Consider the following 25,589-nt stretch of genomic DNA (forward strand, 5'->3'; position numbering starts at 1 on the left):
GTAGAAGTCAAATTTCTGAGAAGGACAAAAGGCTACTCAAGAACAGACAATATAAAATACTGAACACTGCAAGGATAACTAAAAGCAAAGCCAACTAAAAGCAGAATAATCTAATACCGCAACAAGTTCAAGTGAGTGTGAAATCTTATGGGACTTAACTGCTAAGGTTATCAGTCCCTAAGCTTACACACTACTTAACCTAAATTATCCTAAGGACAAACACACACACCCATGCCCGAAGGAGGACTCGAAACTCCGCCGGGATCAGCCGCACAGTCCATGACTGCAGCGCCCTAGAGCGCTCGGCTAATCCCGCGCGGCTAATACCGCAACACCCTATACGAACACGTATAGAGAATTGAAAGTAAACATCTTCCCAAACTAGCCTTAGCTTACAAACCGACAGGAGGAAGAGATGTTGGAAGAGCTGAGGAAAGACAGACAGAATGTGAAGGATCTAATGCATGAAGTGTAGAAGAAAAAGAAGAAAATTAAAAACGAAGAAAATGTTCAGATTATTTTTACAATTTGAACATGGCTGATGTTCAGCAACCGTATTTAAGTTTTAATAAAAAAATCAATGAGATTCATTTTAATTAATTTAATAAAGGTCACTGTTTTGCCTTCTAAAAATTTGGAAATTTTTGGTAAGGTCTTATGGGACCAAACAGCTGAGGTCATTGGTCCCTAATCCTAACTTAAACTAACTTACACTACGGACAACACACACACCCATTCCCGAGGGAGGACTCAAATCTCCGACGGGGCAAGCCGCATGGACCGTGACAAGGCGCCTCAGACAGCGCGGCTACTCACGCAGCTTTGCCTTTTATTTATGTTGCTTCAACATTACTTTTTTTCAGTCTGTGGGGCGGCGGATGAGGAAATTATTGTTGTATTATATATGTTTGTAGAATGTAGAATTTGTTTGAATGGAGAAACACTGCAATTCCCTGATGATGCACCATATGTGGGGCGGCGGTTGGCATTATTATTTACTGTTGCATAATTGTTTGAATGTTGAAACACTGCATTTCCCGGCCGATTAACTATATGTGCGGCGGCGGGTGGAATTATTGTTCTTAAAAATGTTCCTATTATTTATGCTGTCTTTTGCCATTCTCAACACTGGCTCTCTAACTACAATATTGGCAACCAGAAAGTGATTAGCAAAACGTGAAGCCTGTAATTAGAATTCCTAGTGCCCACTTCATCTGAGAATACACTTATAGTTACAGCTTATAGCTCTGAGGAATTAGGAGATTGTCTGGGATTTATAATCAAAAACAGTCGTGAAAAAACGTCCTGTATTCTGAAAGTCACAGATGAAAACAAAAGAATCCACACAATCTAACAGAGCAGTTCAGAGTCTAATGCGCTGATGCCACTATAACTGTCCAAATTAAATATTTAAATGAATGCTCGCCATAATTTGATGATAATGTTTCATCAAACGCCACGCTAAATAATTGGTAGAATGTCTGTCCCGTGGCGGCACGTGAAAATACGACAATACGCAAACTGAAAATAGATAATTAAAGACAGCCCAGAATTAACACTTCACTCGAAAATGATTCATGGTTACGCGTATCTCGAGTAACTTAATACGGCATCAGAGGCTGTTTGTAGCAATGATACCGACGCGACGCGACTCCCGACACAGATGCCGTGCTATTCAGCGGCTGGAGAGAACTGGGGCCTTGCTTCCTCGCGCAGCGTTCTTATATATAAAGCCGCGGTGTGGACGGCTAAGGGAACGCCTGATCAAATCGGCTCTCCCGACTAGCCGCTGGGCTAGTAATGCACCACTTTAAGTTACCGAATAAATCATAGCTTCTTTTGCTGATGGCCGATGAAGCTCTTAATTTAAATGTGCATTCAGCACGCAGGTAAGTATTGATAATAAAATTTTGACGTGGCTAAGTTAAATATTTTGGGCGAGAGAATTAATTTAATTACACTGCACGCAGTAGACGAGCTCTGAACTAGCCCTTTGGAGATACGCTATTGCTATAGTTTTATAGTTATTCAAATGAAACTTCTCACATCTTTATGGTTATAGCGGATCTCCATTCTACTTAAATATAAACATCCTAGCCTTATTTATTAGCCTACTTAATCTATCTTGCTTCCTTAAGTTTTAAGTTAACAACCAGAAAATCCTGAATTTCCACTAAAATTTTAATTTGTGAAATCCAAAGTACTGTTTTTATTAAATTATTATGAAAGATGAATACAAATATAAATTTTTAACTTTCTTTCTCTTTTCTGTTGCGCCAATGATTTTTACAGAAAAACGTCCAAATTTCGAAAATGGTTAAAGTTATCGAACTGATATTCAACACATATTAATTTAGTATTACTCCTGACATGCTAGAAACATTTCAGGTTATTTATTTGATTTTTAAAGTATTGCGCAACATTTATGACGTCAGAGCTAGTTACAGCGGACTGGCTGGCACACAATGGAAAGACTGATGTGAATTAACTACAGCGTGAGTAGGCTGCTTCCCTACAAGCCTTCCTGCTGAAGAGCGGAATGTTTGTATCTCTGACAGTCCATTCACATCCGTATGGAGAGATGCTGATAAAACAACTTAAAGAAAAAAGGTGTATAAGAAACACGCATTGCCACTTTGATCGCGTCAACAGCGGTCGGCACTGACATCCGTGCATCACAGATGTCAGGCAAGTCATCTACATTACCCTCGACACGCAGGCAAGAGGTACACTTGCACATGCATTATTAGCCTATCATATTTTTGTCCGGGACATATTGTTCCAGAATTAAATAAAAAATAGTTCCCATTCCTCAATTCTGACGAATGTTTCAGGGAGGCTTGCCTTTTTTGTAAGATAAACACCTGAACTGGAAACCCTCTCCACAGTATTCCCCATTACGTCTCCTTCTGCCCTATCAGCAGTTCCCCTGGCGTTCTGGCGTTTCCCTGAAAAGTTCCTGGCTACAAATTGGTCAGAATTCGAAGGATCTATTATATAGTTAGGGCCTGAGATAAGGGTAGCGACATATATGAAATGAAAGGATAAGACCAGTATTCAGGCAATAATTGTAAGTAAACTAACCGAAGTTTCTGTCCCTGGGACCTCGGATACACAGTCTACAACGTTCTAGTTCATATAAACAAGAAACGAAAGTACATTGAACTAACATTCGATGAAGAGATAGCTTAAAGCGGTGACCTACTAAACCTCCAAAAGAAATCTCACAACAGGCTATTATTACTGAAACAAGTAACTGGCCAAAGATGGGGATTAAATCCTACAATTGTCATACATTCCTGCAACACCCTAATCCGTCAAATCCACTCCTATGCAAATATAGCTCTTAATATCTGCCCTTCCCAAGTTACACTACTTTTTCTTCATTCTAGATTGCTGAGCACTCCGTCTCAGCTTACATATCCAATCATCCTCTCTCACATGTATCCCCGACTAGACGATAAAGTTCTCACATCCCCCAAAACATCCGGGCTATCTTCATCAATCCAATGTCTCCCGAAAAATCCACTCCCAATGTTCCACTGTCCCTGTCTCCCCCTCACCTCCATCTCCACAACGTGGAGACTCCTGCCCTACTTCTGTGCATGTTGCCTGTAACACCATATCTCACTTTCCAAGCGTTTCCAGACACTAGATGTCACTTTTGTAGTAATTTCGGTCACTTTCACCTCACAGATCAAGAAATTATTTGTGAAATCTGTCCATTCTGTCAAGAAGAATTTCTGTCCCTGGTACCTCAGATTCACAGTCTACAGCAATCCAGTTCATATAAACAAGAAACGAAAGTACATTGGACTAACTTGAACATTTCATATACGTCGTCTAACAAGAAGGACTAACATGAAGGCCTCATCTTTCCAATGCTCGTCCCACACCTTTTCAGACTTGTTCGTCTCCATTCACATCTGCATCCAAATCTTTTACATACAAAAATTTTCCAGGCGTCCACAGAACCATCTTCCTAACAGGATTCAGGACTACACATGATGTGTTGGCTGCTTTGGGGTCAGCACCAATGTTCTGCTTTTAGTTGGCTTTGCTTTTAGTTCTCCTTGCAGTGTTCAGTATTTTATGTGGTCCGTTCTTCAGTAGCCTTTTGTCCTTCTCAGAAATTTGACTTCTGCGTTTTGTTTTTTTTTACGCGCCCACCGTTAACTTACATTACGAACTGCACAAGGAAGGGGAGAAGTTGCGATGACCAGTGGTAGGGATCCAAAATGATCTGCGCATAACGCTTGTGGATTCTAAAAAGGAAGGAAACATAACTTCTCGCTATGAAACAGCTTGATGTGCTTCCTGTGCCTCCTACATGCAGTTACTTTTACACAGAGTTACTGCTCGCAGAACACAGGCTAAGTGTCTTCTTCCTATTACTCAGTACTGATGGTCTCTAAGTGTGCGACCAAAGTGGGCCCGACCAGCGATGGGCGGCTGGTTAATTCAGTGTTGAGAGGGGTTGCCTAACTCTGTTTTCCTAGATATGTGGCGCTGTCCTCTCTTTCCCTTGGCGCGTGGGACAGCGCCTTCTTGATGCCGTTTCGCGCCATTGCAATGGCCGGTGTGCAGCTGATGTTTCCGGACTGCACAACACATTTCACTATCATCTCATCATGTTCTGATCATCATTTTCCTGCTTGTCAATAATTTCTGTATATTCTAGCTGTTTTATTCAAAGGCTGAAGAGTGGAAACGTATCTTCTGAAAACCCACTCTGGGGGGAACATAAAGAACAAGGAAATAAGTGGTAAAAAATAATAAACGTCGGCAAACAAAAATTTCCGCTGGCAGTGTGATAAACTGCGCAAGTTTCAATTCAAAAGTGAGAAACTTGATTACATTGAGCCAATAATGATGGTAGGTATTATTCTCGTAACGCTTTCGTAGGAAGTTTATTGAACGTGAGGTGTGCAGTTAGTTACTGTCAGCTACCTGAAAAATTCAGCTGAAGACAACTAACTAGCTAGTAGCCCTATGGGAGCAGTGTTTTTGAGCCTATAGTATGATACAGCCACCAAAAGAAATGATTAGTTCTTGGTGTGGAATGAATAGGGGAATCTCCAAGTAATGAAACCTGCATTGTGAGTTTCAGCACGTTGCACAACATTTTCTGATGTTTTTGGGCTGTATGACAAGATGCAAATATTATTGTATTTTTATGTGCATAATGTTTACAGAGTAGTCAAATAGCTTTCCTGTAATTAAATGTAAGTAGTAACTTAAAATATTTGCAAAATTTTGATATAAAACGTTGGAAATTAGTTCAAACTGTAATTAAATGTAAATAGAACTCAAAATATTTGCAAAATTTTGATATAAAACGTTGGAAATTAGTTCAGACTGTAGAAAATTTTAATAACGAAAATACATTTTTACACAAATATATAACATCATTGCAGTTCTTTGTTGGAAAGTCACTAAACGTGTCAGATCATGTTTCATTTTTTCCAGGAATCCCCGATTACTGGAAATAGCGCGGTGTGTATACCGTATAGGCCTAATCAGAAATATGTAACAGATTTAAAGACTGCAATTAAATATCTGTAGATATAAGACTTTTACATATCTTTCGTGCAACTGAAAGAAGGTCCAGACCAATCTACGCAATAATATTAAAGGTTTCTGTATTTTTAAAAGCGGAAGCACTTCATGATTTCTTTGAGGAAACTGAAGACATTTACATGTGCAGAATAGAGAACATTCAAGTCAGAAAGATAGATGGGGTGGTTATTGGAGAGCTTAACCAACCAATTCCAATAGGTAAATATTCAGAATATTTTTTTTTCCTGGAGTACGTCAGTAAAGATTCCGTTGGTGACGTTTGGGTGGAAGAGAGCGATTGTGGAATGTGGACAGAAGGTTTTATTTCAGCTGAGAAAGACAGCATTAACGGATAGCTAGGATTGATGGAGGGATCAAACACAATAACAAAGAAAGTGCAATGGCCCGCTCCTGTATTGCAAGTACTGAATGCAGAAGCTGTGTGAAACATGTGATAATGTCTAGGTTTACGTTTCACATTGAGAAGACAGTAAGCTTTGTAACCATACGTTATGTTGTATGTTAATGGTTTGGCAGACAATATTATTTGTAACTTCAGAATTTTTGGAGATCACACACTTACCTGTAATGAAGTACAAAACATCCAGTTAGATTTAGATAAGATGCAAAGATTGGCCACTTTCTTTAAATAATGAGAAATATTAAATTGTGAATTTCTCCAAACACAAAGAACATAGTATCTTATGACTGCAAATGAATAAGTTACAGCTTGAGTTAGTCGACTAATAAAAATACATTGATGTAGACACTTGCAGGGATATGAAATTGAGTGTTAACAAACATGCCATTGTTTGTATAGCAGCTGGTAGACTACTGTTGACTTATGTGGCTTGTCTTATGATATTACTGAAGTGTGTAGGATCCATGCCAAAAATAGAGTATTCAAAGAAGGATAGCAGTAATGGCCACCAGATTGTTTGACTCACAGATGACAGTAACAGAAAATATGAGAAAGTTAAACTAGCAGACTCTTGAAGACAGACATCAGCATCTGTAACTACATTACATACATACTTTGCAGGCCATAATTTGGTGCATGGCGGAGAGTATATTGTGCCACTGATACTCATTCATAATGCAGGAGTAGGCTTGATATCTACATCTACATGGATTCTCTGCAAATCACATTTAAGTGCCTGGCAGAGGGTTCATCGAACCACCTTCACAGTTCTCTGTTATTCCAATCTCGTATAGCGCGCGGGAAGAATGAACACCTATATCTTTCCGTACGAGCTCTAATTTCTCGTATTTTATCTTGGTGATCGTTCCTCCCTATGTAAGTCGGTGTCAACAAAATATTTTCACATTCGGAGAAGAAAGCTGGTGATTGGAATTTCGTGAGAGGATTCCGTCGCAACGAAAAACGCCTTTCTTTTAATGATGTCCATCCCAAATCCTGTATCATTTCTGTGACACTCTCCCCCATATTTCGCGCTAATACAAAACGTGCTGCCTTTCTTTGAGCTTTTTCGATGTACTCAATCAGTCCTATCTGGTAAGGATCCCACACCATTCAACAGTATTCTAAAAGAGGACGGAGAAGCGTAGTGTAAGCAGTCTCCTAAGTAGGTCTGTTACATTTTCTAAGTGTCCTGCCAATAAAAGGCAGCCTTTGGTTAGCCTTCCCCACAACATTTTCTATATGTTCCTTCCAATTTAAATTGTTCGTAATTGTAGCACCTAGGTATTTAGTTGAATTTACGGCTTTTAGATTAGACTGATTTATCGCGTAACCGAAGTATAACGCGTTCATTTTAGCACTCATGTGGTTAACGTCACCCTTTTCGTTATTTAGTATCAACTGTCACTTTTCGCATCGTTCCGATATTTCTTCTAAATCGTTTTGCAGTTTGTTTTGATCTTCTGACGACTTTATTAGTCGATAAACGACAGCGTCATCTGCAAACAACCGAAGACGGCTGCTCAGATTGTCTCCAAAATCGTTTATATAGATAAGGAACAGCAAAGGGCCTATAACACTACCTTGGGCAACGCGAGAAATCACTTCTGCTTTACTCGATGACTTTCCGTCAATTACTACGAACTGTGACCTCTCTGACAGGAAATCACAGATCCAGTCACATAGCTGAGACGATATTCCAATTTCACTAAGAGCCGCTTGTGTGGTACAGTGTCAAAAGCCTTCCTGAGATACAGGAATACGGAATCGATCTGAAATCCCTTGTCAATAGCACTCAGCACTTCATGTGAATAATGAGCTAGTTGTGTTTCACAAGAACGATGTTTTCTAAACCCATGTTGACTGTATGCCAATAGACCGTTTTGTTCGAGGTAATTCATTATGTTCGAACCCAATATAAGTTCTAAAATCCTGCTGCATATCGACGTTAATGATATGGGCCTGTAATTTAGTGGATTGCTCCTACTACCTTTCTTGAATATTGGTGTGACCTGTGCAACTTTCCAGTCTTTGGGTACGGATATTTCGTCTAGAGAACGGTTGTATATGATTGTTAAGTATGGAGCTAATGCATCAGCATACTCCGAAAGGAACCTAACTGGTATACAGTCTGGACCAGAAGACTTGCTTTTATTAAGTGATTTAAATTTCTTCACTACTCCGAGGATATTTACTTCTACGTTACCGGTGATCATGCTGGGAGCTGTTCTCGATTCGAATTCTGGAATATTTACTTCGTCTTCTTTTGAGAAGGCATTTCGGAAGGGTGTGTTTAGTAACTCTGCCTTGGCAGCACTGTCTTCAATAGTATCTCCATTGCTAACGTGCAGAGAAGGCATTGATTGTTTCTTGCCGCTAACATACTTCACATACGACCAGAATCTCTTTGTATTTTCTGCTACGTTTCGAGACAAAGTTTCGTTGTGGAATCTGTTATAAACATCACGCATTGAAGTCGGCGCTAAATTTCGAGCTTCTTTAAAAGATCGCCAATCTTGGGGATTTTGCGTCTGTTTAAATTTGGCGTGTTTGTTTCGTTTTTTCTGCAACAGTGTTCTAACCCGTTTTGTGTACCAAGGAGGATCAGCTCCATCGTTTGTTAATTTATTTGATATAAATCTCTCAGTTGCTGCCGATACTATTTCTTTTAATTTAAGCCACATGTGGTGTACACTCATATTATTAATCTGGAATGACTGGAGATTGTCTCTCAGGAAGGCGTCAAGTGAATTTTTATATGCTTTTCTTAATACGTATATTTTTCGCTTATTTTTCGAGGATTTGGGGATTACATTATTCAATATTGCTACGACAGCCCTGTGTTCACTAATCCCATAATCGGTTTTGATGCTCGTTATTATCTCAGGATTATTTGTTGCTAAGAGGTCAAGTGTGTTTTCACAACCGTTTACTATTCGCGTGGGCTCATGAACTAATTGCTCGAGATAATTTTCAGCGAATGCGTTTAGCACAATTTCGGATGATATTTTATGCGTACCTCCGGAATTAAACATGTATTTTACGCCAACATAACGAGGGTAAATTAAAGTCACCACCAACTATTATCGTATTATTCGGGTACGAGTTTGAAATCAAACTCAAGTTTTCTTTGAAGCTTTCAGCAATTGTATCATCTGAACTGGGAGGTCGGTAAAAGGATACAATTATTATTTTATTCCGGATATAATGAATAAAAAAAATAGGAATGCGGGTAGGCTACTACAATCAGCGTAGTGACCGCATTATTGTATCCAAGATAGATACGAAACCCACATCTACCACAATAGTACAAGTTTATATGCCAACTAGCTCCGCAGATGACGAAGAGATTGATGAAATGTATGATGAGATAAAATAAATTACTCAGATAGTGAAGGGAGACGAGAATTTAATAGTAATGGGTGACTGTAATTCGGTAGTAGGAAAAGAAATAGAAGGAAACGTAGTAGGTCAATATGGAATGGGGTAAGGAATGAAAGAGGAAGCCGCCTGGTAGAATTTTGCACAGAGCATAACTTAATCATAGCTAACACTTGCTTCAAGAATCATGAAAGAAGGTTATATAAATGGAAGCGGCCTGGAGGTACTAGAAGGTTCCAGATGGATTATATAATGGTAAGACAGAGATTAAGAAACCAGGTTTTAAATTGTAAGACATTCCCAGGGACAGATGTCGACTCTGAGCACATGAACTGCAGATTAAAACCGAAAAAACTGCAAAAAGGTGGGAATTTAAGGTGATGGGACCTGGACAAACTGACAGACCCATAGGTTGTAGAGAATTCAGAGAGAGCATTAGGGAACGATTGACAAGAATGGGAGCAAGAAATACAGTAGAAGAAGAATGGGTAGCTTTGAGGGATGAAATACTGAAGGCAGCGGAGGATCAAGTAGGTAAAACGACTAGTGCTAGTAGAAATCCTTGGGTAACAGAAGACATATTGAATTTAATTGATGAAAGAAAATATAAAAATGCAGTAAAGGTAGCAGGCAAAAATGAATACAAACGTCTCAAAAATGAGATCGACAGGAAGTACAAAATGGCTAAGCAGGAATGGGTAGAGGACAAATGTAAGGATGTCGAGGCATATATCACTAGGGGTGAGACAGATACTGCCTACCGGCAAATTAAAGAGACGTTTGGAGAAAAGAGAACCACTTGTATGAATATCAAGAGCTCAGATGGAAACCCAGTTCTAAGCAAAGAAAGGAAAGCAGAAAGTTGGAAGGAGTATATAGAGGGTCTATACAAGGGCGATGTATTTGAGGACAATATTATGGAAATGGAAGAGAATATAGATGAAGATGAAATGGGAGACACGATACTGCGTGAAGAGTTTGACAGAGCACTGAAAGACCTAAGTCGAAACAAGGCCCCGGGAGTAGACAACATTCCATTAGGAGTACTGATAGGCGTGGGAGAGCCAGCCCTGACAAAACTCTACCATCTGGTGAGCAAGATGTATGAGACAGGCGAAATACCCTCAGACTTCAAGAAGAATATAATAATTTCAAACCCAAAGAAAGCAGGTGTTGACAGATGTGAAAATTACCGAACTATCAGTTTAATAAGTCACGGCTGCAAAATACTAACACGAATTCTTTACAGACGAATGGAAAAACTGGTAGAAGCTGACCTAGGGGAAGATGAGTTTGGATTCCATAGAAATGTTGGAACACGTGAGGCAATACTGACCTTACGACTTATCTTGGAAGAAAGATTAAGAAAAGGCAAACCTACGTTTCTAGCATTTGTAGACTTAGAGAAAGCTTTTGACAATGTTGACTGGAATACTCTCTTTCAAATTCTGAAGGTGGCAGGGGTAAAACACAGGGAGCGAAAGGCTATTTACAATTTGTACAGAAACCAGATGGCAGTTATAAGAGTCGAGGGACATCAAACGGAAGCAGTGGTTTGGGAGGGAGTGAGACAGGTTTGTAGCCTCTCCCCGATGTTATTCAATCTGTATATTGAGCAAGCAGTAAAGGAAACAAAAGAAAAATTCGGAGTAGGAATTAAAATCCATGGGGAAGAAATAAAAACTTTGACGTTCGCTGATGACATTGTAATTCTGTGAGAGACAGCAAAGGACGTGGAAGGGCAGTTGAATGGAATGGACGATCTCTTGAAAGGAAGATATAAGATGGACATCAACAAAAGCAAAACGAGAATAATGGAATGTAGTCGAGTTAACTCGGGTGATGCTGATGGAATTAGATAAGGAAATGAGACACTTAAAGTAGTAAAGGAGTTTTGCTATTTGGGGAGGAAAATAACTAATGATGGTCGAAGTAGAGAGGATATAAAATGTAGACTGGCAATGGCAAGGAAAGCTTTTCTGAAGAAGAGAAATTTGTTAACATCGAGTATAGATTTAAGTGTCAGGAAGTCATTTCTGAAAGTATTTGTATGGAGTGTAGCCGTGTATGGAAGTGAAACCTGGACGATAAACAGTTTGGACAATAAGAGAATAGAAGTTTTTGAAATGTGGTGCTACAGAAGAATGCTGAAGATTAGATGGGTAGATCACATAACTAATGAGGAGGTAGTGAATAGAATTGTGGAGAAGAGAAATTTGTGACACAACTTGAGTAGAAGAAGGGTCGGTTGGTGGGACATGTCCTGAGGCATCATGGGATCTCCAATTTAGTATTGGAGGGCAGCGTAGAGGGTAAAAATCGTAGAGGGAGACCAAGAGATGAATACACTAAACAGATACAGAAGGATGTAGGTTGCAGTTGGTACTGGGAGATGATGAAGCTTGCACAGAATAGAGTAGCACGGAGAGCTGCATCAAAGGAGTCTCCGGACTGAAAACCATGTCAACAACAATGTTGTCCAACTCTTCCCGGAAAGTACTCTCTCGAAATTATAACAGTAAACCTCTCCGTGACGAAGAAAGCCTCTCTTGTAGCGTCTGCCAATGGAGGTTGTTGAGCATGGACGAGTTACATTTCCTTGAGATTCATCCTACGAATCTAAGTCTGGCATCTGCTTTTGCTGCTGTTTGTTTTATGTGGTGATTCCACTTACGTCAGCTCTGGATGGTTACTCCTAGATATTTTGTTGTTGATTCTGTTTCCAGCAATTTGTCATCAATAGTATAGCTGTGCAGTACTGGATTTCTTTTTCTTTGCATCCGAAATGTGTTACATTTACTGACATTCAGGGTCAATTGCCAGGATCTGCATCATCCATCAAACCTCTTAGGTCATTCTGCATATTCATACTGCCTTCTGGCCTTGCCACTTTCTTATAGACAACCGCATCAGTTACAACCAGTCTTAAAGAGCGTCCTACATTTTCTACTAGATCATTTATATACATTGTAAAGAGTACCTTGGGGTAGTCCGTTGATTTTGTTTCATTAAGAGCGACGTGTTAAATTCTGACTGCAAGGAAGTCTTGTATTCAATCGCATGCCTGGGATTCTCAGTTAATGGGTTCAAATGGCTCTGAGTACTATGGGACTCAACTGCTGTGGTCATAAGCTCCCTAGAACTTAGAAGTACTTAAACCTAACTAACCTAAGGACAGCACACAACACCCAGCCATCACGAGGCAGAGAAAATCCCTGACCCCGCCGGGAATCGAACCCGGGAACCCGGGCGTGGGAAGCGAGAACGCTACCGCACGACCACGAGATGCGGGCGATTCTCAGTTATATCGCATTTTTTTCACTAGACGGCAGTCAGGTCGGCGTCAAATGCCTTCTTGAAGTCGAGGAACACGGCACCAACCTGAGTGTCCCGCTGCGGACTTCACGGAGGAACAGAGCGAACTGAGTTACCCAGGATCTCTGTCTCCGGGATCCTTATTGATTTTTTTTGGAGGAATTTTTTTTTCGTGAAGTTATAACTGGTGACCATAAACATGTTTCATAATCTTGTACGACACCACTCCTAATTCAAATACTGCACGCAGCCAGGCCAAAAGGGGTTCATGGTATTACTGATAAATGGGCTCAAATTGCCAAGTTCTTTGAAAATATGACTCGATATTGTAATCACTGAAGTAACATCAAATACCTTCTCAACCCATGAAGTTTTATGTCGTTTCCTCCTCTTCTTGTGGGTGCTTCAGTACTTTTTTTTTTTTTTTTTTTTTTTTTTTTTTTTTTTTTTTTTTTGCAGGCAATGTAGATGTCCTGATGTCCTACAGCGCCCTAGATGCATACAGTAGATATGAAGAAGTTAGTAAGATGAGAACACATCACAAATCGCAGAGCCGAAAAGAACCAGTCCATGAGCCGATGTACGCCAAGTCTCCATTGAAGCCTCCCCCCCCCCCTCTCTCTGTAGTGTCCCTTTTGAAATATTAAGGACAATACATATGAGATGACTAAAAAAGAGTCTGTGAATAATATTAAATGGACAGGAACGTCAAATTTATTACGAAAATTTATCAAATTAATTTCAAGGAAATATTATATCGATCGTAATGTAAAAAAAAGACATTATATGTAATAGATGAAATCGTTGTGTGTAACGTATAGACGCAATCATCATGATCTTCGTTCTTATATATAAACTGGAAAAAGGCAATGAATTTTTCTTCTGCTGTTAGCCTGCTGTCTGTAAGGTACGATCGCTATTGTATTGGAGGGATTACGTATAGCGATAGCATTTGCTCTGTTTGTTCTCTTGCTTAGCGATTTATTAGAGTGTATCCTCTGCTTGGTGAAAAAATATATATAAAAGTGAGTGCATTGTGTCATTTAAAACCCAATACAAGCACCTCTTCATAAAGCGGCAATTGAGGAGGTTGGGTTGTTTGGGGAAGGAGAACAGACAGCATGGTCATCGGTCTCATCGGATTAGGGAAGGATGGGGAAGGAAGGCGGCCGTGCCCTTTCAAAGGAACCATCCCGGCATTTGCCTGGAGCGATTTAGGGAAATCACGGAAAACCTAAATCAGGATGGCCGGACGCGGGATTGAACCGTCGTCCTCCCGAATGTGAGTCCAGTGTGCTAACCCCTACGCCACCTCGCTCGGTGCGTCAATTGAAAACAGTTATTTAGCATTTTTCAGTTGCTGCGAAGCGAGCAGTGGTGATCTTCGACTGGTAACAATTGGCCGCCATTACGCGGCATATTTAAAATTGATATTTTGCTCAGAATGCTTCAGTAGCCAGCTAGTAAAAATCATTCCAAGTCATTAAGTTATTTAAAGTGGAAAAGATCAATAATGTTATTTTGGCAAAAACTAAATATTTTCAGAAATGCAATTATTTCTAGGTCAGTGGACTTGGCTGGAATTCCATTACGCTAAGAGCATTTAAAATAATTTGTAGGGAGCCTGGCGCTCTAGTAAATCATAACTTAACATTTATTTTGGCCACCTACAAATCAATTTTCTTATTACGGCCTCTATTGTTTTTTACGTAACAGTCAATACCAATAAATCAATGTATCAAATAATAAATTACAGTAGAGGGACGTAATACCTCCACCCCCAGATTACACCAGATAGCCAGAATGAGATTTGCACTCTGCAGCGGAGTGTGCGCTGATATGAAACTTCCTTCAGATTAAAACTGTGTGCCGGACCGATACTCGAACTCGGGACCTTTGCCTTTCGCGGGCAAGTGAGCTACCCAAGCACGACTCACGCCCCGTCCTTGTAGCTTTACTTCTGCCAGTACCTCGCCTCCTACTTTCCTTTCTTTCAGGAGAGCTAGTTCTGCAAGGTTCGCGGGAGAGCTTCTGTAAAGTTTGGAAAGTAGGAGGCGAGGTACTGGCAGAAGTAAAGCTGTGAGGACGGGGCGTGAGTCGTGCTTGGGTAGCTCAGTTGGCAGAGCACTTGCCCGCGAAAGGCAAAGGTCCCGAGTTCGAGTCTCGGTCCGGCACACAGTTTTAATCTGCCAGGAAGTTGCGTTTTACACCAGATAGCCTCTGAGTTTTTATCTTGGCTGATGCCAAGGTACTTGAGGTACTTGTTGTGACAGAGAATACTGCCCTCAAATTGCACCTTGAGCTCAGTGTTAGATTGTTTGTTTTTAAGGTGAAACCCACAAACCTCGGTCTTACTTGTGCTGGGCTTCAGTCTCCATTTGTTTGAAATATGATTTAAGGGCCACTAACTCCTCTGTTAGTGTTGCCTCTGACTGACACAGCTCTTTTGATTGACAACCTTGAGCGATATCGTCTGCTTAGCACAGTTTCCTTGAAATTACTTCTGCTAGGTCATAAATATAGAGGTTGAGTGTTGTGCTTGAGTGTGGTGTAATAACTGTCATACCAGCCTCATCGATACGCTGTTTAACGAGACGGTGCGCATGACTACTGGTACAACTACACCAACTCCTGTCTATTGCATTCCCCTGCTAAGCAGTATCTACCCACCACAGATTCGCAGAGCTGAGACCCTCCTTAGAGATTATCACATCTTACACGATAATAAGGAACTAACCATTCATCACGACATACCTGTCTTACGAAGAAACGGCCTTCGTTCGAGACACCCGCCACTGTGTACGCTGAACAGCTAGCTACAATTAACACCAAAGGGACTGCAAGATCCCCTCGCTTCTAAACTGATACTGTTATTACTCAGCATAGGCGCGAGTCCGTAGAGGATGGTATATGTGACGTACAGTATAACTGGTCAGCATTTCCACCCGGAATTTGCGAGTGTAAGTCGGACCTTCCTTGATCCGTCTTGGTGTGTCGTGTCGTCGAATTGCCTCCTACCTGTGCGCGGAGCAGCTCTCGTAAATGTCGTCCCGCGCAGATTCTTCGCCGGCCGGGGTGGCCGCGCGGTTCTAGGCGCATCAGTCTGGAACCGCGCGACCGCTGCGGTCGCAGGTTCGAGTCCTGCCTCGGGCATGGGTGTGTGTGATGTCCTTAGCTTAGTTAGGTTTACGTAGTTCTAAGTTCTAGGGGACTGATGACCTCAGATGTTAAGTCCCATAGTGCTCAGAGCCATTCAGAGCAGATTCTTCATTGGGGCATTGTATGTCTCTGTCGGTGGAAGCTAATTATCTGAAACTGCTATCGATCAACTTTGGGGTATCTATTTACTCGAAATTAACATTCAGAATGCCGTAATGTCACTTTTATTCCTATTAGATCAATAATGAAATACTCATGTCACATACTACTCGTAACCGAGAGCACGGCTACCATCGAACAAGACAGGAAAAGCACTTAACGCCGACTGCCGACTTTGGAGCGCAGTCCGTATCTCTTACTAGTTTCGTCACAGTTCGTGGATTTCCGATCAAGTTCGTACTTACTAAAATATGCATTTGTTAATGAACGGGGTGAATTTTAACGAGGCAAAATTATGATAAATAGTTTTAAACATCCAGAGGCTCCTCCTAGTATGCATGTTGTCATAAATGACTTTAATTATTAAATATAAATAAAGAAAATCGGTGACTTTGGCGCCAAGATGGCGGTACTTTCCGTCATGAATATTTCCCAGGCTGACGCTTGTTGCTAAGGCTATCAAATTTCTTTGTCAAAGATTTGATCAAAGATGTGATCAAATATTCCGTCAAATATATTTGACAAAGATCTTTGACGTAGCGCTAGAAGGGGTATTACACTGTCATATTTTTCGTCAAAGTTCAAGATGGCTGACACCAACAACTTGTTATTAACTGCAGCAGTTGCATGTACCACAATTGCACTGTGTGCACATGCGGAAGAGAAGCGGGGGAAAAAAGGGAAACATACCTGGGTGAAGCTGTGAGTTTTACGACGACACGATGAAAGCATTCAACAAAACTTGTTACGTGAGCTTACAGTGAAGGACGTCAAGTCGTACATCAATTACTTGAGAATGGATGAGCATACATTTCTGTATGTGCTCAATGAAGTGTATCCTCATATCACAAAGCACAATACTCACTTAAGAACTGCTACATCTGCAGAAGACAGGCTCACTGTTAACACTCCGATTCCTTGCTACACTGGACTCGCATTCGGGAGGACGACGGTTCAATCCCGCGTCCGGCCATCCTGATTTAGGTTTTCCGTGATTTCCCTAAATCGCTCCAGGCAAATGCCGGGATGGTTCCTTTGAAAAGGGCACGGCCGACTTCCTTCCCCATTCTTCCCTAATCCGATGAGACCGATGACCTCGCTGTCTGGTCTCCTTCCCCAAATCAACCAACCAACCAACCTTGCTACAGGAGAGGGTTAGGTTTGGTTAGGTTAGATCAGGTCTCCAATCTTCGTAATCTATTTTTGTATTCAGCGTGCCTCACGTTGTAAAGCGCCTCATCAGCTTCATACATCTCTATAATTTTGTAGTTGTCGGCACACACCAATTGTATTTACCGGCAATGTTTATAAAAACACTACAGATGACAGAATGGAGCAATACTAGTGCTCCATGTGGTAACATGTCACATTGCAGTGAACAGAAGACAAGCGACTTCTTTGATCAAATCTACAGCGAGGCCCTAGATTTGATCAAATATTGGACGACATTTGACAAAAATCCCTATTACACTATCAAATATATTTGACAAAGATGTTGGACAAAGATATTTGACAAAGAAATTTGATAGTGTAATACCGGGCTAAGGTCCAGCGCCGAGCCCCACTCCACTACGCGAGACATATGGTCGCTTCGTCACCAGCGTGGTAAATGCTCTCCGACTCGTGGCCGGCTACGGACTACAGCACTTCCTAACTATCGTGAATACATCAATAAGAGGCAATAATTTATTGAAACTGGTAGAAATGTCTTCCTCACGTAAAAGGCACCTTACAGGATCTCTGGAACAACAGCTGTCAACACATCGGAAATTACCAATAACGGGATGGTTCGAGAAACATAATTGTAATACTGTGGGTGACGAACGTGGCGGGAAACTGTGGGTCAAATTAAATAGAATCCGCAGTATATGTCGTCGGTGCTCTCTGATTCTATGGTTCTGAGCACTATGGGACTCAACATCTTAGGTCATAAGTCCCCTAGAACTTAGAACTACTTAAACCTAACTAACCTAAGGACATCACACACACCCATGCCCGAGGCAGGATTCGAACCTGCGACCGTAGCAGTCCCGCGGTTCCGGACTGCAGCGGCAGAACCGCTAGACCACCGCGGCCGGCTCTCTGATTCTATAAATGGGGTATTGTGGAGTATCCAAGTTGTCTCTGTGATGCACTGAAACAATCTAGCAGACATGTAATAGAAGAGTGCGTCCGACGGTGCTATAAGCACTCCGTCTCCAGGCCACGAGTGGCCTACCGGGACCATTCGACCGCCGTGTCATCCTCAGTGGAGGATGCGGATAGGAGGGGCGTGGGGTTAGCACACCGCTCTCCCGGCCGTTATGATGGTATTCTTGACCGAAGCCGCTACAAATCGGTCGAGTATCCCCTCAATTGGCACCGCGAGGCTGAGTGCACCCCGAAAAATGGCAACAGCGCGTGGCGGCCCGGATGCTCACCCATCCAAGTGCCGGCCACGCCCGACAGCGCTTAACTTCGGTGATCTCACGGGAACCGGTGTATCCACTGCGGCAAGGCCGTTGCCTCACGGGGCTTTAAGGGCACGTGGAATGATTTTATGAATGCCAATTTCACAGCGGTGGAATGGATTAGAAACACAGATATTAATATGTAATCTTTTCTATTTATTTAATTTAATGGCATTCATTATATGTTGTGTTTGTGTACCATACGAATGATAATGATACTAAAGAGCCATTTAACACGCGATGGATTCGGTCTACGGCACGAGGTGAGGTATCTGTAGTATCTGTAGCATCTCTCACAATGGTGTGCAGACTGTAGTTACGCGTGGAGAGACTGCCTCCTGCAGGTCGCCTTTGAGTTGCCCCACAATACTGTCCGCTAGAGATGGGCTAACTGAAACACGTAACTGTTTCGAAACAAATGTAACAGTACAGTGTAATGTTTCGATACGCTGTTTCGAAACAGTGAAACAGTTTGTGTTTTGTAATCCAATAAACCTACACATTTTATCATCTTGACTGTCTACTGTATAAGTATGTCCACATAAACGCAAGTGAGTTGCGAGAGCGCTAATCATATCGCAGAAAGTGTGAAATTATCACTTAGGCGTCTTGGCAGATTCGTATTTCTGCAGCAAATGCGCTGCTTTCGTGTCGTGTGACTTTCATACTTTTCAATTGGCTGAGGACAGCCATAGCTGAAGACAGAAAGGCCACCACGAACGGAACTGGAGGTGGGAGCAAACTGCAGAAACAACGTATATGCTACTGGAATTCCCACATTCCGTTAGTATGGGTAATATACCCATCCTGCTAATTTCCATGCACACAAAGGGAATCATTGAGGATAACAGGCACAGTGATTATAGACTCACAAATAACGCCAAATAATTCGAATAAATAACAAAATATAAAAGAAAAAATCTTTCAAGGTGTTTCGAACCGTTACTATAAATTCACCATGCTTCCTAGTCCTTCCCGTTCACCATTACACTATCAGTGATATGTCAAACAGATTGCTTGCAATTATACCTGCATCAAATTTATGTATATGTCTAATAACTGTCACTCTACGCCTTTTTTTATTCAGAATGTTGTAGGCTTACTTACGTTTCTTAATATGATTACTGTACATAAACAGAGAAGCGTATGTTATCAAAAAGTGTAATTTAACTGAATGATTTTCACATATTTATTATTTTGAATGTGAATAGTATGCGTTGTTTTATTGCTTGGTTAGTGTTTATAAAGCAGATGTTACGCCATTTCGGAATATGACAATTAGCTAGAAACGAAGCTTTATTTTCGGATATCTTAAGCTTCATGCTATTGCTTGTCAAAAAGATTTTGACACTCTTGAAAGTGTTTCATGAAGTGGTATGTTAAATGTGTTTCAGTACCTGTGCCGAGCCCGAATCTCGCCCGACACAGAGGGGAATGAAACGTCACTGTTTCGATACAATTAGTCCGTTCCAAGCACTGGTGGACTGAAACAGCCTTATTTTGAAACAATGATACAGTTTCTGTGTCTGGCTCGAGACCGAATCTGGTCCAGTTATCCGAGACAGGGGTGGAAAGAAACACCACTGTTTCGAAACAGTGAACCGTAGCCGTTCCGAAACACTGAAACAGTTCCACGTATCGATACACTGTATCGAACCATAGAAACAGTGGCCAAGTCTACTGTCCGCCTTGGCCTCCAGTTGCGTCCTGCACACGGCTGCCTGTTCGCTCCCTGTACCGCTGTGTATTGGCAGGCGTGTGCGGAATGCTCATCACGGAACGGCGCGCTCCGGACAATGCCCTGGCGAGCATCCGTAACCGTCTGACTGCGGCTCCAGCTATGTGTTACTCCGTCGGAGACAAACTCCTCATACCAGCAAGCGGACCGCACACTGGATGCTACCTTGCAGCACATACCTCTTTCACAAAGCGTTATGAGCTCAAATAACTAACAGTACCTAACAGGACGCTGGCTCAGTAGTAGCAAGCCGGTAACGACTCGGGGCACCAGCAGGAAAATTTTAGTAGTTAATTTACAGTCACTTCTAGTATGTGTACTGTACACACTCATGTTAATGATCAAATCTACCAGTAACAAGGAAGCGCGACGGAAGTGCGAAATGTCCTTTTACCGGTGCTGCAAACCAGCGTTTGACTCTTCAAGGTTGTAGAGAGGCGTTAGTACGTCAGGTTTTTCCATCTACTCGTATGTCTTCTATACTAATAATAAAACTGTAAAATCGTCTACTCTGTTTGTCTGTCTGTTTGAACAAGCCGATCACGATAACTACTAGACGAATTTTCATGCGATTTTACCAGGTAACTTGAACGTACCTTGGGGCAATGTATAGGCTTTAGTCCATCAAAATACGATTATGAAAAAAAGATACCGTATTTAAAGTTTTGTAAATGCGAAAGTGTGTTTATCTGTTATCTTTTGGCCGGCCGATGTGGCCGAGCGGTTCTAGGCACTACAGTCTGGAACCGCGCGACCGCTACGGTCGCAGGTTCGAATCTTGCCTCGGGCATGGATGTGTGTGTTGTCCTTAGGTTAGTTAGGTTTAAGTAGTTCTAAGTTCTAGGGGACTGATGACCTCAGAAGTTAAGTCCCATAGTGCTCAGAGCCATTTGAATCATTTTTGAGTCACAGTACAACATCCCTAAAAAGTATTTCAGGGCTCTTTTCGTAGCAGCATATTTTATCTCATCCATTTATCAATATACACTCCTGGAAATGGAAAAAAGAACACATTGACACCGGTGTGTCAGACCCACCATACTTGCTCCGGACACTGCGAGAGGGCTGTACAAGCAATGATCACACGCACGGCACAGCGGACACACCAGGAACCGCGGTGTTGGCCGTCGAATGGCGCTAGCTGCGCAGCATTTGTGCACCGCCGCCGTCAGTGTCAGCCAGTTTGCCGTGGCATACGGAGCTCCATCGCAGTCTTTAACACTGGTAGCATGCCGCGACAGCGTGGACGTGAACCGTATGTGCAGTTGACGGACTTTGAGCGAGGGCGTATAGTGGGCATGCGGGAGGCCGGGTGGACGTACCGCCGAATTGCTCAACACATGGGGCGTGAGGTCTCCACAGTACATCGATGTTGTCGCCAGTGGTCGGCGGAAGGTGCACGTGCCCGTCGACCTGGGACCGGACCGCAGCGACGCACGGATGCACGCCAAGACCGTAGGATCCTACGCAGTGCCGTAGGGGACCGCACCGCCACTTCCCAGCAAATTAGGGACACTGTTGCTCCTGGGGTATCGGCGAGGACCACTCGCAACCGTCTCCATGAAGCTGGGCTACGGTCCCGCACACCGTTAGGCCGTCTTCCGCTCACGCCCCAACATCATGCAGCCCGCCTCCAGTGGTGTCGCGACAGGCGTGAATGGAGGGACGAATGGAGACGTGTCGTCTTCAGCGATGAGAGTCGCTTCTGCCTTGGTGCCAATGATGGTCGTATGCGTGTTTGGCGCCGTGCAGGTGAGCGCCACAATCAGGACTGCATACGACCGAGGCACACAGGACCAACACCCGGCATCATGGTGTGGGGAGCGATCTCCTACACTGGCCGTACACCACTGGTGATCGTCGAGGGGACACTGAATAGTGCACGGTACATCCAAACCGTCATCGAACCCATCGTTCTACCATTCCTAGACCGGCAAGGGAACTTGCTGTTCCAACAGGACAATGCACGTCCGCATGTATCCCGTGCCACCCAACGTGCTCTAGAAGGTGTAAGTCAACTACCCTGGCCAGCAAGATCTCCGGATCTGTCCCCCATTGAGCATGTTTGGGACTGGATGAAGCGTCGTCTCACGCGGTCTGCACGTCCAGCACGAACGCTGGTCCAACTGAGGCGCCAGGTGGAAATGGCATGGCAAGCCGTTCCACAGGACTACATCCAGCATCTCTACGATCGTCTCCATGGGAGAATAGCAGCCTGCATTGCTGCGAAAGGTGGATATACACTGTACTAGTGCCGACATTGTGCATGCTCTGTTGCCTGTGTCTATGTGCCTGTGGTTCTGTCAGTGTGATCATGTGATGTATCTGACCCCAGGAATGTGTCAATAAAGTTTCCCCTTCCTGGGACAATGAATTCACGGTGTTCTTATTGCAATTTCCAGGAGTGTATTAGTTGTTACGCGAGCAATAACAAAGAGAGTGAAACAAGGCTCGTGTTGTCTATAGTTCAATTTTGCGTTAACCAATCATACCGAAAAGAAGCGGACAGGTAATAGTGAATTAAAATTATTTCTTTCAGCTTTCGGGATTGCAGGGCAGAGCCGCAGATTTTATGATGTGTTTTACAGGCGGACGCGGGTTGCGGATGATGTTATATTATTAACAGTGCAAAAAGATAATTTACCTTCCTGACGTAAAAGAAATCTGGCTGTGCTTAGTTCTGGTCTGGCAAACATAGTAAAAAAAAATTTCTCTGATGAAAGTCTCATGTTCTCGTGTTAGTCGTGGTCCTTATTGGTGTTTTAATGTTAACAAAAATCCACTGCAAAAATTTTGATGTTGAACAAGCATTGCGTACTGTAACATTAGTATTGGTAACGAAATAATTTTCAGTAACCTTTTCAATAACTGTAAAGAAAGAAAGATATGTTGAACTTTATAGCACGTTACAGTAACGAAACAATGTTCCTTCTATAGAAAACCAGATCCAGAATAATAAGAACATAATATATTTTGGTTTGTTGAAAATTAATGATCCAAAGTTAGTCACAGTAGCCGGCCGGAGTGGTCGTGAGGTTCTAGGCGCTACAGTCTGGAACCGATCAACCGCTACGGTCGCAGGTTCTAATCCTGCCTCGGGCATGGATGTGTGTGATGTCCTTAGGTTAGTTAGGTTTAATTAGTTTTAAGTTCTAGGTGACTGATGACCTCAGAAGTTAAGTCCCATAGTGCTCAGAGCCATTTGAATCATTTTTGAGTCACAGTACAGCATCCCTAAGAAGTATTTCAGAGCTCTTTTCGTAGCAACATATTTTATCTCATCCATTTATCAATATATCAGTTGTTACGCGGGCAATAACAAAGAGAGTGAAACAAGGCTCGTGTTGTCTATAGTTCAATCATGCGTAGACTGCCAATACCGCGGTTCGATCGCGTACGCATTGTTACTTTGTGCCAGGAAGGGCTCTCAACAAGGGAAGTGTCCAGGTCTTTCAGAGTGAGCCAAAGCGATGTTATTCGGACATGGAGGAAACACAGAGGCAGGAGCTGTCAATGACATGCTTCGGTCAGGCCGCCCAAGGGCTATTGCTGCAGTGGATGACCGCTACCTATGGTTTATGGCTCGAAGGAACCCTGACAGCAACGGCACTATGTTGAATAATGCTTTTCTTGCAGCCACAGGGCGTCGTATTACGACTCAAACTGTGCGCAATAGGCTGCATGAAGCGCAAATTCAGCCCGACGTCCATCGAAGGGCCATCTTTGCTACCACGACACAATGCAGCGCGGTACAGATGGGCCCCGCTCAGGATTGGCATCACGTTCTCTTCACCGATGAGTGTCGCATATGCCTTCAACCAGACAACCGTCGGAGACGTGTTTGAAGGCAACCCGGTCAGGCTGAATGCCTTAGACACACTGTCCAGCGAGTGCAGTAAGGTGGAGGTTCTCTGCTGTTTTGGGGTGGCATTTTGTGTGGCCGACGTAAGCCACTGGTGGTCGTGGAAGGCGCCGTAACGGCTGTACGATACGTGAATGCCGTCCTCCGACCGATAGTGCAACCATATCGGCAGTATGTTGGCGAGGTATTCATCTTCATGGACGAGAATTCGCGTCTCCATCATGCACGTCTTGTGAATGACTTGCTTCACGATAACGACATCGCTCGACTAGAGTGGCCAGCATGTTCTCCAGACAGGGACCCTATCGAACATGCCTGGGCTGTTTATGGACGATGTGAAACACCAACCACTCTGAGGGATCCACTCCAAATCGCCATTAAGAAGTGGGACAATCTGGAGCAACAGTGCCTTGATGAACTTGTAGATAGTATGCCACGACGAATACAGGCATGCATCAATGCAAGAGGACGTGCTACTGGGTATTAGACGTACCAGTGTGTAGAGCAATCTGGACCACCAACTCTGAAGATCTCGCAGTATGGTGGTACAACATGCAATGTGTGGTATCCATGAGCAATAAAAAAGGCGGAAGTGATGTTTATGTTGATCTCTATTCCAATTTTCTGTACAGGTTCCGGAATTCTCGGAACCGAGATGATGCAAAACTTTTTTATTGTGTGTAGTATGAGGTAGAGGATGGAACATAGTTTTTTACATCAGTGAACATACGAGGTGTGGTCAAAAAGTGAAGTGAATAACTTTATTACAAGCAAAGTAATAAGTTTACATGGAATTTCATTTAATCTCCTTCAAAGTACTGTCCTTGGCTAGCGGTGAACTTATCCCAACGTTGAAGCCACGAATGGAAGCATTTCTGGAAGGCTTCTTTTCGGAAGGGCGCTCAGCTGATCAGTCGTGGCCCTCTGCGTGAGGAATGGTGGCAGAACGTTTTATTTTAAGCACGGTTTTAATTTTTTTGGGAAGAACCAGAAATCACATAGCGCTAAATCTTGCAAGATGGATGTACAAAGTCAGGGGTACTTTTTCCCACCAAAATCCCGCGAATGAAAAGCGTGGTGTGGCACTTGCGTTGCCGCAATGGAGAAGAAAGCCACTGGCCCACTATTCTGGTTTCTTTCTTCATACACCGTTTCACAGACCTCGTAAAATTTGCGGTTTACAGTTGTTAGCCTTGGAACAAACTCTGATCACACTTTGTCTTCAGTACTGAAAAAGAGCAAAACTTTTATATTCGATTTTGAATGGCATGCCTGTTTAGGGCGAGGAGATTCACAGTTTTCCTTTGGGAACTCCGAATTACCGTCTCAGGGTCATGCCCATTCATCCAGGTTTCATATCCAGTTACAATTTGGGAAATGAAATCCAGATCTGAATGAAGAGGATCTTTCAGCTGCGTGCAAACCGACACACGATTTTCCTTCTATACATCACTCGCAAATCCTGGAACAAATTTTTCACTCACTCATTTCATTTCCAAATTGTCGGTTGCAGTACTTTGCACCGACCTGTACGATATGCTAAAT

The 25,589-nt window shown here is 42.7% G+C and overlaps 1 pseudogene; it reads right to left on the bottom strand.

Annotated features, from left to right (window-relative positions):
• Nucleotides 1–18,382: 18,382 nt before the first annotated feature.
• On the bottom strand, nt 18,383–18,500 carry LOC126195942 (5S ribosomal RNA; annotated as a pseudogene).
• Nucleotides 18,501–25,589: the final 7,089 nt, after the last annotated feature.

Source organism: Schistocerca nitens, chromosome 7 (assembly GCF_023898315.1).
Source record: "Schistocerca nitens isolate TAMUIC-IGC-003100 chromosome 7, iqSchNite1.1, whole genome shotgun sequence".
Lineage (NCBI taxonomy): Eukaryota > Metazoa > Arthropoda > Insecta > Orthoptera > Acrididae > Schistocerca > Schistocerca nitens.